The following is a 12,768-nucleotide window of genomic DNA, read 5'->3' as shown; positions in this document are numbered from 1 at the left end:
AACATCTTTTTTTTTTTTCTTCTCCATTGAGTGCTTGGAAACAAGCATAAAATACCATCTTAAGCTCATTAAACAGTTTCCAGACCAGGGGATCAAATGCAGATGCCCACAGGGGTCAGGAAGGTAACTCAAATGAGGGAAGAGGGCCGAGATAAGATCTGACTGGAAAGCACATCCCCCACCTATTAGGTTCAGCTAAATGGTGTAATTTGAGAGCATAAGCCCCAAATTGCAAGGTTTTAGGTTCCTTTCAATAGAAACTGCAAATTCAGATTTTTATATAAAATCTTCTATTGGCAACAAATTAATTTTTCTTTTGAAAAATATTAAGCCCACAGAAAAGTTGAAAGAACAGTTTTATTAATGCACACTTATGTATCCTTCACCCATTTCATCAACTAGCAACCACTTGACACATGGAAATTTTCTTCCCCCTCTCTTTCTTTCTCCACACGTACAGAAACACACACACACACACACACCTGTACACACACATCTGAAAGTAGTCTTCAAACATCAGGATGCCATCAGGATATTTCAGCACATATTTCACAAGAGTAAGGGCATTCTCCCTTTCTATACTAAGAAAGTCAGTATAAATTCAATAACATCATCCAACATACAGTCCAAATTTCTCCAGTTGTCCCCAAAATGTTCTTATCTAGTGGTGTACTGGAGCTGGCTTGCAGAGTGAGAATATGCATCTCTTCCAAGTTCAGTGATAGCTTGGCATTACACACAGTAATGCTCTACACAATAGCTTGACATTGTTCATGGTGGGGGTATTTACATCATGGAAACTGGCAAACACTACAAATCTGTGATCTCCCCACACCCCCAGCCATTTTTTTTTTTTTTTTTTTTTTTTTTTTGCGGTACGCGGGCCTCTCACTGTTGTGGCCTCTCCCGTTGCGGAGCACAGGCTCCGGACGCACAGGCTCAGCGGCCATGGCTCACGGGCCCAGCCGCTCTGCGGCATGTGGGATCTTCCCGGACCGGGGCACGAACCCGTGTACCCTGCATCGGCAGGCGGACTCTCAACCACTGTGCCACCAGGGAAGCCCTCCCCACCCATTTTTAAAACATTTATCTATATACCACTCATTTTAGGTTCAATGGCTTTATTGAGGTATAATTGATATACAAAAAATCTGCATATATTTGATGTATATAATCTAATGAGCTAGGACATATTCATACATCTGTGAAACCATCACCCCTCAAGGTAATAGACACATTCATTACCTCCAAAAGTTTCCTCATGCCCCTTTGTTTTTGGTAAGAATACTTGACATGAGACATACCCTCTTAATAAATTTTTTAAATGCACAAGATATTGTTAACTACTGGTACTACGTTGAACAGCAGATCTCTAGAATTTATTCATCTTGAATAACTGAAACTTTATATCCATTGAACAAGGACTCTCCCTTTCCCTCTCCCCCCAGTCTCTGGCAACCACCATTCTACTGTCTGCTTCTATGAGTGTAACAATTTTGAATACCTCATATAAATAGAATAATACAGATTTGTATTTTTGTGACTGTCTTATTTCACTTACAGTAATGTCTCTAGGTTCATCAATGTTGTCACCCATGGCAGGATTTCCTCTTTTTTTAAGGCTGAATGATATTTCATTGTACGTATGTAACACATTTTCTTTATTCATTCATCATGGACATTTAGGTTGTTTCCATATCTTGGCTATTGTCAATAATGCTGTGATGAACCTGGTAGTGCAAATATCTTCTTGAGATCCTGATTCAACTCTTTTGTACAAATACCCAGAAGTAGGATGGCTGGATGATATGGTAGTTCTAGTTTTAATTGAAAAAAAAAAATTTATTTGCAGTATAGTTGATTTACAATGTTGTGTTAGTTTCAGGTGTACAGCAAAGTGAATCAGTTATATATATACATATATCCACTCTTTTTTTTTAAAGTTTCTTTTCCCATATAGGCCATTACAGAGTATTGAGTAGAGTTCCCTGTGCTATATACAGCAGGTTCTTATTATATATATAGTAGTGTGTATATGTCAGTCCCAATCTCCCAATTTATCACTCCCCCCCATCCCCTGGTAACCATAGGTTTATTTTCTACATCCGTGACTCTACTTCTGTTTTGTAAATAAGTTCATTTGTACCCTTTTTTTAGATTCCACATATAAGCGATATCATATTAGTTTTGATTTTTTGAGGAACCTCCATACTATTTTCTACAGCAGCTGTACTATTTCACATTCCCACCAACAGAGTAGAAGGGTTCTAATTTCTTCATATCCTCTCTAATACTTATCTCTTATTTTGCTTTTGATAATAGCCATCTTAACAGGTGTGAGGTGATAATCTCATTGTGGTCTTGATTCACATTTCCTTCATAATTAGTGAAATTGAGTACTTTTTAGTATACCTGTTGGCCATTTGTATGTCTTCTTTAGCGAAATGGCCATTCAAGTTCTTTGCCCATTTTTAAATTGGGTTTTTTGTTTTTTGCTATTGAGTTGTAGGAGTCCCTTTTGTATTTTGGTTGTTAACCCCTAATCAGATGTATGGTTTGCAAACGTTTTCCCTTTCTGTAGGTTGCCTTTTCATTCTGTTGTTTCCTTTGCTGTGCGGAAGCCTTTTAGTTTGATGAAATCCCACTTGTCTATTTTTGTTTATGTTGCCTATGCCTTTGGTGTCATATTCAAGAAATCATTGCTAAGAACAATGTCAAGGAACCTCCATACTGTTCTCCATAGTGGCTGTATCAATTTACATTCCCACCAACAGTGCAAGAGGGTTCCCTTTTCTCCACACCCTCTCCAGCATTTATTGTTTGTAGATTTTTTGATGATGACCATTCAGACTGGTGTGAGGTGATATCTCATTGTAGTTTTGATTTGCATTTCTCTAATGATAAGTGATGTTGAGCATCCTTTCATGTGTTTGTTGGCAATCTGTATATCTTCTTTGGAGAAATGTCTGTTTAGGTCTTCTGCCCATTTTTGGATTGGGTTGTTCGTTTTTTTGATATTGAGCTGCATGAGCTGCTTAAAAAACTAAAAAAAGAACTACCATATGACCCAGGAATCCCACGACTGGGCATATACTCTGAGAAAACCATAATTCAAAAAGAGTCATGTACCACAATGTTCATTACAGCTCTATTTACAATAGCCAGAACATGGAAGCAACCTAAGTGTCCCTTGACAGATGAATGGATAAAGAAGATGTGGCACATATATACAATGGAATATTACTCAGCCATAGAAAGAAATGAAATTGAGTTATTTGTAGTGAGGTGGATGAACCTAGAGTCTGTCATACAGAGAGAAGTAAGTCAGAAAGAGAAAAACAAATACCTTATGCTAACACAAATATATGGAATCTAAAAAAAAAAAAAAGGTTCTGAAGAACCTAGGGGCAGTACAGGAATAAAGACACAGACAGAGAATGGACTTGAGGACACAGGGAGGGGGGAAGGGTAAGCTGTGACGAAGTCAGAGAGTGGCATGTACTTATATATACTACCAAATGTAAAATAGATAGCTAGTAGGAAGCAGCCGCATAGCACAGGGAGATCAGCTTGGTGCTTTGTGACCACCTAGAAGGGTGGGATAGGGAGGGTGGGAGGGAGGGAGATGCAAGAGGGAGGAGATATGGGGATATATGTATATGTACAGGTGATTCACTTTGTTATAAAGCAGAAACTAACACACCATTGTAAAGCAATTATACTCTAATAAAGATGTTAAAAAAATTAAGCTGATTTTAAGGAACCGATTTCAAGTTGCATTCTCCTAACAGGACATTTTAAACATTATTTTCTTCCCTAATTTAACAAGGTTAGCATTAAAAGCAGGTGAAAAAAAAAAAGAACAATGTCAAAAAGCTTTTCCAATATGTTATTTCTTGGGAGTTTTATAGTTGCAGTTCTTAAATTTAAGACTTTAATATATTTTGAGTTGATTTTTTGGCATGGTATAAGAGAAGGGTCCAGTTTTATTACTTTGCATGTGGATATCTGATTTTCCCAACACCATTTGTTGAAGAGACTCTCTTTACCCTCTTGTGTGATCTTGGCAGTTTTGTCAAATATCAACTGACTGTATATGTGTGGGTTTATTTCTGGGCTGTCTATTCTGTTACATTGGTCTCTATGTCTGTCTTTATGCCAGTACCATACTGTTCTAAACACCATAGCTCTGTTTATTCGTTCTAATTTTGTTTTGTGTGTGGCATCTTTAAGGTTTTCTATATGTAAATCATGTCATTTGCAAACAGATAATTTTACTTCTTCCTTTCTGATTTTAATACTTTCATTTCTTTTTGTAGCCTAATTACTCTGGCTAGAACTTTTAGTACTATATTGAATATAAGTAGCAAGAGTGAACATTCTTGTCTTGTTCCTCATCTTAGAGGAAAAACTTTCAGTGTTTCACAATTGAGTATGATGTTAGCTGTGGGCTTGCCATATATAACCTTTATTATGTTGAAGTAAATTCCACCTACATCTAGTTTGTTGAGAGTTTTAATCATGAAACTGTTGAATTTTGTCAAATGATTTTTCTGCATCTATTGAGATGATCATGTGATTTTTATCCTTTATTTTGTTAGTGTGGTGTATCACATTAATTGATTTGCATATATTGAACCACACGCCACTTTTTATGGTTATATTTCTCCTGATTAAAGAGCCAATCGAGGGACTTCCCTGGTGGTGCAGTGGTTAAGACTCTGCGCTTCCAATGCAGGGGGTCTGAGTTCGATCCCTGGTCAGGGAACTAGATCCCACATGAATGCTGCAACTAAAAGTTCACATGCCTCAACTAAGGAGCCAGTGGACCACAACTAAGAAGCCCACGTGTCACAACTAAGGAGCCCTCATGCTGCAACTAAGGAGCTGGTGAACCACAACTAAGAAGCCCGCAAGCCTCAACCTAGGAGCCCGCCTGCTGCAACTAAGACCCAGAGCAACTAACTAACTAACTAAACATTAAAAAATTGGCAATCAAAGTTTATAAATTGCATTTAGCTGTTAGGTCTCTTTAGTTTGTCCTATTCTGTGATAGTTTTCCAGCCTCCAAAGGGTCCTGTTTTAAGAATGATCAACATTATTGAGTTTACTACTGCTGGAACTAGTGTCCTGAAATAGCCTTTTAATTAGGTTTCTTACTTGCCTTTGCTCCCCTATAATCCATTCTCCAGAACTATCTTTCTAAATCTTAAATCAGTTCATGTTACTCTGATGTATAAAAGCGTTTGCTGAAAGAGATGTGTGGTTTGGGAGGGTTTTTAAAAAACAGGAATAATAAGGCATTTTTATGTACTGTGGAGAATGACCCAGTAGAAAGGGAAAACTCAACAATTTGGGAGAGAAGTTGGTGGAAAATCTGTCAAAGTTATCTGCTAATTGCTACTATTTTCTCATCTGAGAGAGAGGTGAGAAGGAAATGGTAGAGGTTTGTAGTGAGAAGGGATGATATGGAATAGTCATCTTGGAGATGAGATTGAGGTGTGAAGGAAGTAGAAAAATCTAGCAGGATTTGTGGGGCAGTAGGGTAAGCATGAGTTGAAGAGTGATCAGTTAGCGTGCTGAGCATTTTTCCTCTACTTAAGGTTAAGTGCTCAGGTGGGGTTTGAAGTAGGTGGAGAGTTGGATTTTGGCTACAGTTGGAGTCCTGCCTTCCAAGTGTGAATGAATGGAGTTGAGAGTGTATGCAAATGTGATGTTACAAGATCATGAACTGTAAGCTGGGCAATGAGAGAGATGAGAAATAAAGGAAGGTGGGACAGTGAAAGATGATAGAGTGTTTGGATTGCAAGTCCCAGGAGTTTGAAGAGAATATTGCATTGGAAGAGTTATCTGGAAGAATATGATGATGTTGGTGGAGAGTAGGATGTTTGTAATTCAGATTGTGGAGAATTACACTTGTTGAGAATAACACAGTCAAGATCTGCACTGTCTAATGCAATAGCCACTAGCCATATGTAGCTTTTTAAAATTAGATTTAAATTACTTAGTGTTAAATAAAGTTAAAAATTCATTTCTTCTTTGGCACTAGCCACATTTCAAGTGCTTGACAGCCACACGTGGCTAGTGACTACTGCATTGGAGACTGAAGATCGGATGTTTCCATGATGGCAGAAGGTTCTATGGGGCAGCACTGGTCTAGCATATGAATGTAGTAGTAGGTGGATGAGACAGGTGGAGGATAAGATTGTTAGAGAGAGCGGGCTAAGGAGCTGAGAGGACACGGCATGGAAGGATTGTATAGTTGATTTTGAAATCACTGAGAATTGGGCTTCCCTGGTGACGCAGTGGTTAAGAATCTGCCTGCCAATGCAGCGGACACAGGTTCGAGCCCTGGTCCGGGAAGACCCCACATGCTGTGGAGCAACTAAGCCCGTGCGCCACCACTACTGAGAGCCTGCGAGCCATAACTACTGAAACCTGCATACCTAGAGCTTGTGCTCCACAACAAGAGAAGCCACCACAATGAGAAGCCGGTGCACCGCAACAAAGAGTAGCCCCCACTCGCCTCAACTAGGGAAAGCCTGTGTGCAGCAACGAAGACCCAATGCAGCCAAAAATAAATAAATAAAATTAAAAAATTAATAAAATCTATTTAAAAAAAAAAGAAACCATTGAGAATTATGACAGGAGTAATGGGGAAGAGAGAGAAATTGAGTTAGAGGTCGATTCATGCCTTCTCCATGCAGCTCTGAGCCTCTCAGAGACAGCTGACCCCACCCCCAGCTCCATGTGTGGGTCTTTTGGTCAAAGGAGAATCCCAACCCCCTAGCACATGATTGCCTTAGAAGCAGGCTTTGATTCAATTTATATATGAGGACTTGAGACACGAGGGGAGATTCACTGGAGATTTTAAGATATTTCTATTAGCGTAAAAGGGAAGCTGATGTGACAGAGACACCTAAGTACAGTGGAATAAATAAGACAAAATTTTATTTCTCTGTCATGCAACAATTTGACCACTCTAGGCTGGTAAGGAAGCTTTCTTGCCTGGGTCACTCAGAAAACCTTGTTCCTTCTATCTTGTTACTCTGTTATCTCTGAGGACTTTGTCCTTTGCATGGTTGAAGCTGGGTTGCTGCCATGAACACGATACAACTTGCAGAAAGGAGAAAGTGAGGAAATCCAGAGTAAGCAATTTCCTTTTAAGTAAATGAAGGAGGAATTACACATATTATTTCCATTCACTTTCCATTCGCAAGAAAGTGATCACGTGGCCACACCAGCTGCAGGAAAGACTGGGAAAGGTTGTCCCTAGCTAGGTGGCCATGTGACCAGGAAGATGGAGTAAACAGACTTTTTAAATACAGGTTGCTGTCTGCCATAATCTGCTTCTGGAAGAATTCTGGAAGTGATTCTTTTTCTACAGGTTGTAGCCTAGAATTGCAACTATTCTCTTCACAAGCTGAGGATGATATTGGTCCCAGCAGAAGGGCAAATCCAAGGGAACTGTGGAGAAATGGCACTGAAGCCACTGGATTAGGCAACCCCGAAGCCCATCTTACCACTGGACTCCCAATTATATGAGCCACAATGTTTCCTTGTTATGCCAGTTAGTTGAGTCTCTGTTTCTTAAAGTTAGGATGTTTCACGAATTATTTAACCATTCCACTACTAACACTGTTTCCCTTTGTTGTTGTTGTAAGCAGTGCAATAAACAACTTTGTACACATAACTATTTCTATAGGATAGAGTCTAAGATGTATCCCTGCTGTGCCAGAAGATATGCGCATTTAACATTTTGGTGAACACCACCAAATTGCCCCAATCTGCGTTTAGTAACATTTTCCTTCTACAATCACCACCCTCCTTCTCTAATGTTCTGGAATGTCTCCCTTTGACTCCTTTTATGTCTTGATTTTGTAGAATAGCGTGTTGGTGACATGTGTTCTCCTCTGCTGACGTTGAGGCTTAGTTTCTTTCTCCATCCACATGTTGCCCTTGCTCCTTCTCTGTTTACTAACCTGGCCATAACCAATCACAGTCACACTCTTTATAAAGGCTGCTGGCACTTCCATGAAAACAGATGTCAGAAATAAAAACGTTGCGTAGTTAAATAGTATAACTTTTACTCTGTAGGAAAATGTGCTCAATAGTCTTAGCCTACTGATACAAGCTAATTGTCTCATTATATTTTTCCTTTTGGCTTAGAGTTTTTAGGTCTATTTTAAAATCACTAATCAAGATTTTCTTAAGAGAACAAACTAAGTGTAGACTTAAAAAAAAATCAAAATGTTATGAAGTTAGAGACTGTTTGAAAATAATAATGTATCTTATCAAGGACAGGACAACCGTAAAGGGTGTTGTTTTTCTCGATTGTCTACAGCTTACACGTGAAACTTTCTAAACTGGGAAGCAGTGATTGGGAGTGAGCCCTAGGACTGGGAGAATATAGAAGCTCTTAAGCTTATCTCCTCTTACAATGACCACTACAGGGAATGGGAAGATCCTTACATTATTCTGTGGGGGAGGATGGAGAAGTGAGGGGAGATGGGGCCAGGGGGACAAGTGGAACAGGAATCAGTGACCTAGACAGGAAATGAAATGGGCCTGAACTAGCCAGTGAGGAAGGGGGGAGGGTAAGAGACAGACAAGTCTGTGAGATTTAATAATAGTTACCTTTAGGTGAGTATTTACTGAACACTAGGTACTGGGCTAAATGCTTTACAGGCAGTTCCCCGTGATCCCTTCTCTGAACTAGAGACACACTTGATCGAATTGTTGACTGTTAGATGTGGGGTGTGAGGGTCAGAGCGTCAAGGTGACTTTTGTGTTTCAGTGGAAAACTGTGGATGAATAGTATTGTTATTCCTTGAGAGAGGTATTAAAAGATAATTTTCAAAGGAGGCAAAATCATGCCTCTTATACAAATATAAAGTGAACACAGTTTAAAGATTTTATTTAACTTGCTGTTAAAGAGGGAATTGGTAAGATGTTACCACTAGTTCAAAAGAAGCTCACATTTACAGATCAGGAATATTAAAATGAACATGCGAATGAAGGCAAAACTAATGTTTTTCACAGTGGGGAATGCCACTTAAACCTCTATTGGATATAATTTACATGTCTATAGACAAGAATTATTTTGCATTGCTATTTATTGTCTATAATTTACAGTTTCAAAATAGCTCTCAGAATCAAAATAAGATAACCCCGAAAGGAGTGCTCTCAACAATGCTTGTTTATTTATTTATTTGACTGTGAAAGAAGGAAACAAATATTTATTAAGTACCATTTATTTTTAAACTGTGCAATTTTACATAATTACTTATTGAAACACATGTTTTTCCCTGCAGAGGATAAGGAGGATGATATCAGGGACTGAGTAAGGGAGCTTTTGGGGAAGATAATGAGGTTAACTTTGTACATACTGCATTTGAGAAGCTTATGGCGTATTCTGTTTGAAATGTCCATTGAGGCGCTAGGTCTGTGGCTCAGAAAAAATAAGGCAAGCAATAAAATGTGCATCCTGCTTAGGTAATAATAGTAATAATAGCTGTCAGTTATTAAATACTTACTAGGAATTATGCTAAGTACTAGGAAGTATGCTAGGTGGATTACACTATTTAATCCTTATAACACCCTACGAGGTAGGATGTGTTATAATTTCTATGCAGTAGAAAAGAAAACTGTAGCTTTGGAAAAGTACGTAACTTGCTGAAGTTCACACAGCTAGTAAGTGGCAGAACTTCTGCACTGGTTTCAGTTCTCTATGCAACCCCCCCAGGGGGGCATGTTGAAAGACCTGGAGTGTTGGACTGTAAAAAATGTTAGGCCCAGTAGGTGGTACTATTTGTATACACTAAAAAGAATTTCTGAAAATGTAAAATTACTCAAGTTGAAATGCCTTAGAAGTCCTTCTGATTTAAAGGATGAGCAAGAGGCCGAAGTGTGTAATAAGTTTTCTCTTTTGCTAGGTTTCTGGGACATAACTAAATTCATTTATCTTTATGAATGGGACAAAACTGTTTCCCAGTATGATTTATGGAGTAATTCCAAGGTGAGGAATGAGAGCCCCTTTTTTTCTATTGAATCTGTTCTACACTATGGCCATAGAGTACATCTGGAATAGTCATGGTCAGAGAAGAGGGAGGGATAAACATGGAAAAAGATGCATGTGGAAATTCAGAAACTAGTGGTCTACATGATGGAAAAGAGTTTCAAAATCCCAGACAAAGCAGGAAAGATGTGTGTGGATAGAGAGGCAGGTCCATACACACTCATAGGGTGAGAAAGAGAGACACGGATGCTTTCATGGAGCAATATCCTTGCAATATGACTTTCACGATATCACTGTTAAGACTTCTGAAGCCATTTATTTGAACATTGGAAACCACAGGCTTAAATGGTGAAGTTAAGAGCCCTGGATGTATGTTCTGCAGATCTATGTCCTGACTCGGCCACTTATGAGCTCTTTTACCTTGGACTAATCAATTGATGTTTCCTTGCCTGTTTCTTATTTGTTAAATTTGTAGTACAGCCTTCCCCATGAAGACACAGCATGCTATAGCAAGAAACTCAGCTACCATCACTAGCATTTGGCAGAGATTTAAAGGCAGGCAGAGGAGTTTTTTTTAAGAGTGAAAAAAGGGGAATGATTCACTCTTATTGGAGGTTGTCGGCATGGGGAAGGTGGAGGCGGGCTAACGAGAAGCAAGTCATCACATGTGACTGGTTTGGGGAGTATATTTGATTTTCTTTGTTGGTCCTGGGTTGGAGTGGGGACCACAGTTAGAGAAGCTGGCACTCATTGACCACGTGCTGGTCCTGAGTGTTCTAATCTGATTGCTGCAGAAGTTGCGGGTCAGAGTTCTATTGTTGTGGATGGTTTGGCCATAGTCTGTATGTTTAGTCTCTTGGCACAATGTATTCAGTACTTGAGATTAGGTTCAGGCTCCAGCTTGAGTCCTCGTGGTTTGCCCCTGTGGCTGCCTGGGTAGTTTACCTTGCCATGTTCCACCCTGGGCACTGAACCTCCCCAGCCAGCTTCATGAGGAACGCTAAAGTGTCAACTCTGCTTCACGGGAGAGAAAAGCATTTCAAGAAGTCATTCAGATTATATTCAGTGGAGCAGTTTTTCCTTATGAGTTCCTACGTTAAATGTTCTCCCAATTCCAGCGTGTGTGTGGGCTTTCCCCCCACACTGTCGAGCAGTTCTTGGAGACCAGCAGGGTGTCCTACAGTTGAACTCAATTCTGATACTAACTACCCAGAGATGGCATCAGATTCCACAAGTTAAGGGCTCGGTCCTACAGGACTGCCTTCCCTCTCAATTCAGTTGTCAATTGTGAGCCCAGTTTGTCACCTGTGCTTCTGAGAACCAGCTATAGATCAGAAGTTCCAATGTTCCCCCTCCTTGGGTTCAATTAATTTGCTAAAATAATCAGTAGCTTTGTGAACTAATTTGGCTCACAGAACTCAGAGAAGCATTTTATTTACTAGATTACTAGTTTATTATAAAAGGGTGATATCACTCAGGAAGAGCCAGATGGAAGAGATGCACAGGGCAAGGTAGGTGGGAAGGGAGTGGAGTTTCCATGTCCTTTCCAAGGGCACCATTCTTCCTGAGCCTTTATATGTTCACCAACTGGGAAGCTCTCTGAACCCCATCCTTTCCTTCTGTTTTTACAGAAGTTTCATTACATAGACATGATTGATTAAATCATTGGCCATTGGTGATTGATTCAACAGACCTGAGTGGATGAGTCGTTACCTGCATCTCTACTTACCTATAGAGCTCACTCTCTCCTGATTCCATAGTTTTTGAATCCCCTCCATTATGCAAATCATGGACCTCTCTGTGAGGTGAAGTTTCCCATCAAAGCCCAGCAGTGAGGTGAAGTGAAGGCAAAACCTTTTCTGGCTGAGTCACATCCTCACATGTGCAACTGTGAGAGAGAATCCAGGGTTGGTGTAGTTTGGTCAAAAACTGCTTCTGACATGATGTTTGCTTTTGCTCTTCATTTTCTGTCTTTTCTTTCTTATTATCTCTCTATTAAAGACTTCTTAGCTGTGTCTTTTCTGTAATGAATTCCAGTTGGATTTCATTGACTCTTAGAAGAGGCAGCTGTTTGCCTCTTTAAGCAAAGTTGTAAAGGTGTATGTGAGCAGGAGGTGTTTTTCCTTTGGGTGCTGGAGGCCGGCTCCAAGAGCAGGTGGAGGTGGGTGTTTTCTGTGGAGTAGATCTGATTGTGGTTGTTATTACACCAGCTGGAGGCCTTGTTTTGTTGCAGAGTGCATTCTAGGGGAATGAGCACTCCCAGGCAAGTACATTCCTTTACAAACACTCCAACAAAGTCATCGAACCCTCCCATCCTTTTATGGCCTTTATTAATAGGCTCCTTATCCCCTTCTCTCTTTCCCCCAATTCTTAAAAAGAGAATAAAAGACCACTTGAAATAATTCTAGGCTGTTTCTTTCTTTTTATTTTTAATCAGCTGATATCATAAGAGCACCATTTTAGTACAACCAAATCTTTTGTGAAATAGGGAGTTTTAGTTGAGATCTATGAAAATAGAAAAGAGGTCTAAATGCTCAGAGTGCTGTCTGGGACAACTCTGTCTTCTAAAATGAAACTTGAACCTTCCAGCAGCCTTCAAATGCACAGAAACCTTGGTTATCTTCCTCTAGCATTAGAAGCAGGTGGAGTTGGGAGACACTCAGGAATACCAGCGGTGGCCCTCCAGCCAGCCAGGGAAGGGCAGGGGGTGGCCTTCACTACTCAGATATGGTTTATAGCCGTGAAGGCAA

Source organism: Phocoena phocoena, chromosome 1 (genome assembly GCF_963924675.1).
Source record: "Phocoena phocoena chromosome 1, mPhoPho1.1, whole genome shotgun sequence".
NCBI classification, from domain to species: domain Eukaryota; kingdom Metazoa; phylum Chordata; class Mammalia; order Artiodactyla; family Phocoenidae; genus Phocoena; species Phocoena phocoena.
Note: the sequence above shows the minus strand (reverse complement) of the source record.